General features: G+C 42.6%; 1 pseudogene; it reads left to right on the forward strand.

The window, feature by feature from the left end:
* Positions 1–5943: 5943 nt before the first annotated feature.
* LOC111730900 lies at positions 5944–6062 on the forward strand (annotated as a pseudogene).
* Positions 6063–6368: the final 306 nt, after the last annotated feature.

A 6368-nucleotide genomic window follows, 5' to 3' on the forward strand; every position in this document is an offset into this window, starting at 1 on the left:
GCAAGTGAATTCCACAGCAGGGGCTGGAGCTACTCTGAGAAAGGTACAAGGAGGAGTGAGGCCAGGAAAGTGAACTGCACTACTGCACGAGAACAACAAACGGACACAACCTGGTCAGAACATACAAAACTGGGCACCTGCCGGGCCTGAAGCTGAGTCTAGAGCAGTTGAAACCCCAATATGTCACATCAAAACAAGAAAAGTAAATAAAAATTTAGAAACTTTTGTTTGTCAAAACGAAGGACTGCCTACATTGGCAAGCTGGGATTGACTAGATGCATGAGCTACTGTGCATTCAAAAGCCAACAAAAGCCAAATCTTTTTAAAGGGCCTATAAATATATAAAACAGGTTCCCTGGAGAAAAAAAAAAACACCACAAGCCTAAGCACTCAGGTATGAATATTAAGGGACAAATTCACACTGGAGATGATGTGATATAAAAATTCCTTCTGAGAGCAACCAGAAGGCATCCAGCCAAGAGAGAGCTGAAGGGAGTCAATACGTGGCAGGGTCTGTATAAATCCTGACAACTCATGGAATGACAGGATAAAGAGACACTAGCTTCCCCCCAATTTGAAATTTTAAAGTGGATAAGAAAATGCACCCACAGTGCCTACAATTCAGGGTGCAGTGAGGGAAAATGCTCTGGGTCAAATACATTCCTGAAAGCTTGCCTTTTAAAAGACCAAAATGATAAATACCAAGGACTCCATATTCTAAGGTAAGGTACTATAACATCTTCCCAAAATCCTTAACAAAACTGGTTCAGCTGACATTAGCCCATCGACTAACCAAGGATGTGAAAACTGAAGTGAAAAAGAAGAGGAAAGATATTTTAGACAAAGTTGAAAGAGTGGTAGGCATTTTCTACCTGCCTGTAACCTGTGCTTCCTCCTTTTCTACTCAACCTTATAATTATACTTTCTATTTAAATGGGAAGTACCTGCTGGGGAAATGCCACATTTGGAGCCCAAACTGACTTTCTCTGGTATGTGCTCCACTGGAAGCCAAGCATGGCTTGTTCATGTCTCTTAATGTTTCTTCTTTAAGAATCCAAACCATTCTTCAATGGCACTTGCTGCCTGTAAATGGCATGGGATACAAATGGTCCATCAAATGTCCCATGGAGTTCCCTACTGCTGGGTACTTTCTGCCATAAAAGTGGCACTATTATCTAATTAGGTGTCATTGGCAAATGCAAATAAAAAAAACACAGTCCAATTAACAGTCCTTGTACAGATTCCCCCACCTGATGTTCACGGGGTTGTCAAGGCAACACTCAGAAAGGGGATTCACCACGCTCCATGCCCAGTGGCAACCTTAAAAGGAAGGCAGAGTGCCTGGTCTGGCACATCGTGTGTGAAAACTGGAGACACCTCTCTATTCGATTATATAGCTAACACTCTAGGCACATTTGCCAGGCTTCTTTGGTCTCGTATGCTGGAATCACTAGCAATTGTTTTTGGGGACAGGGCTTAAATTTAGATGAATTACCATTTTTTCTTTTGGTGCAAAGTTTATCCAGGTGGGCATGTGCAGATATGATGAGTGTATTGATTCCATTGACTTTCAACCTCAAAAAGTCTTTATTATGTGCACCACATGGAGCATGAAAAAGTGGTGTGCATCTTGTGCCATCAGCTGATCACATTTGCCACTACAGAGACTAACAGTGGATCATCTGGGCATTCCCTGCCAGGCACCAATCCATACTGTCTGCACATGGACACATACCCAGGAATCAGCCAAATTAACAATGTATATTTTGGAGACAAGTGTGTTTTCAGGTAAGCGCTACAGCACAAACTCTACCCATTGAGCGGCATTCCCTTTCTGCCATGACCAGGTGCAAGCAGTGTTCTTTGGAATTGTGACTCCTGAACCTGGGCGTACTGATGCTTCCAGAAACCTGGAACCTGGGCGTACTGAAGCTTCCAGAAAGCTAATGAGCTGATACACACATTGCAAATGATACAGTCCCATCTGGAGGGTGACTGTATACTTTTTCCAGTACCTCTTAGACTCCGTTAACTCCCGGTTTACTTTTTTGTAGCTACACCGCTTTCATTTTAAAATAAATGTTTCTGGGACAATAATCAATTGTTTCGGTTCTCATTTGCATTCACATTGTCAGGAATTCAAGTTATAATAACTTACTCTGGCTTTGTTACTCTCTCACTGTATACCCCCATGCACTAAAAAGGCAGCACTAGTCTCTAAAATGGGATACGTCAGGTGGGAGTTTGAAGGAATTTCCAGGAACCAGTTCCACAGGGTGCCAGTGCCCGGTGGCTGATCATTTTGCACAGGTCCTAGTCTATATAAAAATCAGTTACTGCAACTTTCTCAAAAAACACTTTGCACAGGTGACCTTGCTGTGTGGAAAGGTGGTCTACAGGGTTGGTTGGAGAGTTTCTCATACATGCTGTTCACCAACATGGATGCCTTTCACATAATCTTATGTAGTGTGCCAAAAAATAACCCCTTATGAAGTATGAAGTGCATACAGTACTTGAATGACGTTGCCATATGCATTGTCATATTTCACTTCTAGCTCTATTAAGGACATCAGTCTTACTTGAAAGAGCCCAGAGATTGTTCTTTGGGTAATAGCTCACACATTTTGCGGCAGCTATACATATGTGAGAAATCACTGTCAATTTTTATGTCGTGTTGCGGCAAATGATGAACATGGATTATAATCCAAGCCCAGTGAGGTAAATGGCCTCGAGGTGCGGTAGCATCTGAAGAAAGCACAGCACGCCCACCACTGTGAAGGAGGCATCTGGTAAACAGACTTAATTCTGCGATCATTATATCTGAAAGTTCAGATTCAAAAAGAACTACTGCCCATTGATCTGTGAAACAGCATCAAACACTATTTCACAACTTTGCAGGGCAATTGTAGAGTAGTATCGGCTTCTTCAAATATCTCTCTCTCCATTAGCTACTTGCTCATTATAGAAACATCCTTTCACCTATATATCCCCTTTCCTCAACACACTGGTATGCTACACTGCTTTACTGATATCTATTGGATGGGGTGGAGGAGCATGGTAGGATCCAGGTTGTCCATTCATCCCACTATCACTGTTCTAATTACGGCATTTCCCCATTGGGAACATTCTGCACAATAAAAAGGAGAAATTACATGCAGCGAACACACCTCTTCACACAATATACTCAGCAGTATCAGTTATAATCTATTGTATATGTGTAGCGGCTCAATGGGCCCACATATCTACCTAAAATCATGCCTATCTCTATTCCAAAGTAAGAGTAGCTTCTACATCCAGTTAAAGGAAAATTTTGATCATGTCAATTTAAACTCTAAATTGGCAGACTGATTACGGTCCAGTGTCTAGATGTCTGAAAAGCTTCAACAACCTTGAGTGCCGAGTCCTCAACATTCCTTGTCCAGAGCATAAAGCTTTTGATTACTATCAGAGAAAGTGGTAGTCTTGCCCGCTATACTTGACCTCTATGTACCTGAAATATGTAAAGTCTGTTTAAAATGTGGATAGAGGGGAGAAAATGGCATAGATGATAGAGGCTCTGTTCATCCCTCTGGCGACCAAATCAAAGTTGACAGACAAGGAGCAAACAGCAAGGAAAAATCACCTGGGAGCTAGAAGAACAAGCCATACACCTGGGGAGAAATTTAACAAAGCACCCCACAATGGCAGAAGGGAGGACAGGGAGAGGACGTGAGGCTGCCTGGTCCCCAAAGGCTGAGTGGGTCAGAGGCTGCGGCAGTGGCAGCGGCAAACGCCTCTTAAAGGGGCCACGGCCGCGAGTGACTTTCCCAGTGACAGACCCGCTCACTCTGAGCACCAGTGCCAGTTAGACTGTGCAGGGACTTACAGGGTGACACTGAGTTTTCAGAGTGAGGGCCCCAGCAAGACTCTCTCTCTGGCAGAAGTGCCAGTGGTATCCACTGTTCCTCTGTTGAGCCCTCCCCCCTCCCAGTGTGCTGATACATACAGCACTGCCAAAGTTGAGACATCATCATACTGGATTACAGAGGTACTCTGCCCAGAGGATTCCCTGAAACTCCACTTCCCCCAACTTGTGGCCCTACCCAAGCCATATCCAGGTATATCCTCAGCGAGGCGAGTGCTCCTTGTTGAGCAGAGCGAAGACCCACACTACTGGCAGCTGGCCTCCATTTCTGGAGTGGTTTCTTGAGGCAACTATAAACATAGCATCTGTGGATTGCTTTCTGAATCTTAACAGTTGGCCCCAGAGGGGCACAGTCTGGTGCTAAACTTGGCCTGCAGCTGAGCCCCTCTCAGGACTGTGCCACTAGACACCTACTTCACAAATCCACACTAATAAGACCAGGAGACTCAGGAGCTTTGCTTAGTACACAGAAACAGACAAGGAAGCAGAAACCATATGAGAGGACAGAACAGAGATCCAGAAATAATGTAATCAAGCAATCTAACAGATACAGAGTTCAAAACACTGGTTATAAAGATGCTCAGTGAACTTATGAGAAGGTTAGATGAATTCAGTGAGAACTTCAACAAAGAGATAAAAAACATAAAAATGGAAATGGAAATTATAAAAGGGAACCAGTCAGAAATGAAGAACACATTATCTGAGATGAGAAGTATATTAAATTGAATAAAGAAAGTGAATAAAGAAGAAGATCAAATGGCCTATATAGAGGATGGGAAAGCCAAGGACACTCAATCAGAATGGCAAGAAAAAGAATCCAAGACTATAACAATAATTTAAGGAGCCTATGGGACACTATTAAAGGTAAAAAATATCCATGTCATCGGGGTACCTGAGGGAAAACAAAATGTTGAATAGCTATTTGAAGAAATAATGATAGAAAACTTCCCTCGCCTGGTGAAGGAAATAGACATAAAACCCCAGGATGCTGGGAGAGTTTCAAAAACCAGGAACCCAAAGAGGCCCACAGCAATACACATCATAATTAAAATACCAAAGGTTAAATACAGAGAATCTTAAAAGCAGCAAGAGATAAGCAGATAGTTACCTACGGGTGAATTCTCAAAAGAAACTATGCAAGAGAGAAGGGCTTAGCACAAAATATGTGACATGATGAAAACCCAGGATCTACAGCCAAGAATACTTTATCCGGCAAAGCTATCATTTAGAATCGAAGGACAGATAAAGAGCTTCCCAGACAAAAATAAGCTAAAAGAATTTACCATCGCAAAGCCAGTATTACAGGAAATATTGGAGGGACATCTTTAAGAAGAAAAACATGTATCAAAAACAGTAATAAAGAATGGTAACAAGGACATTCCTATCAACAAGTACCTCAAATGGAAAAGAATGAAGTGCTCCAACCAAAAGATAGTGTGGTTGAATGGATAAGAAAACAAGACCCCTACATATGCTGCCTACAAGAGACTCACTTCAGATTGAAAGACACACACAGACTAAAAGGACGGGAATGGAAAAAGATATTGCCTTGATGGACCTAGAGGGTATTGCGTTGAATGAAATAGGTCAGATAGAGAAAGACAAATATCACATGATTTCACACACATGTGGAATCTAAAGCACAAAATCAACAACAACAAAAGCAAAATAAATTCATAGATACAGAGAATATTTTGAGGGATACTAGAGAGGGCAAAGGGATTGAGAGGTACAGGTGGATGGTTGCAGAGTAGACATGAGGATGTAGAGTACAGCATAGGAAAGATGGTTAATAATGTCGGAATGAATATGTGGGGGGAGAAGGAGTGCTAGATTGGGGGGGTGAGCACTTTGCGAGTTGTGTGGATCTGTGATCGATATGTTGTATAGCTGAGGCTGGTGTGTCATATACCAACTATAATTGAAAAAATAACTCATTGAATTATACAATGTAAACACGGCAACTAGTTGTCTATTATATTTCAACAAAGATGAAAAAAATGTGGTGTTGACAGAGCAGGTCAAGATGGCGGAATAGAGTCTGTGGCCATGCCACTCTGAACACGCCCAATCTCATCTGATCTCGGAAGCTAAGCAGGGTCAGGCCTGGTTAGTATGTGGATGGGAGACTACCTATGAAGACCAGGTGCTGCAGGCAATAAAAAAAAAAGACAACGATGGCAGAATAGATAAATGCTGTGTATGCTTCCTCCCATGGCCACATTAAAATTAAAACTAAATTATAGAACAATCAACCTGTAGAACTATCTGAAGACTAGCTGAATGGAACTCCTATAACTAAGGATATAAAGAAGCCATATCAAGACTTGCAGGAGGGGTGGAGATGCAAAACGGGCTTTTCCCACACCCACCCGTGACAGTTGAGCATTAGGAGGGATATCATGGCTACAGAGGGCCCCTCAGCAGTGGAGTGAGGGGCCCCAGCCCCACACCGGGCTCCCCA

This window comes from Pteropus vampyrus, unplaced genomic scaffold (assembly GCF_000151845.1).
Source record: "Pteropus vampyrus isolate Shadow unplaced genomic scaffold, Pvam_2.0 Scaffold339, whole genome shotgun sequence".
Taxonomy (NCBI): Eukaryota; Metazoa; Chordata; class Mammalia; order Chiroptera; family Pteropodidae; genus Pteropus; species Pteropus vampyrus.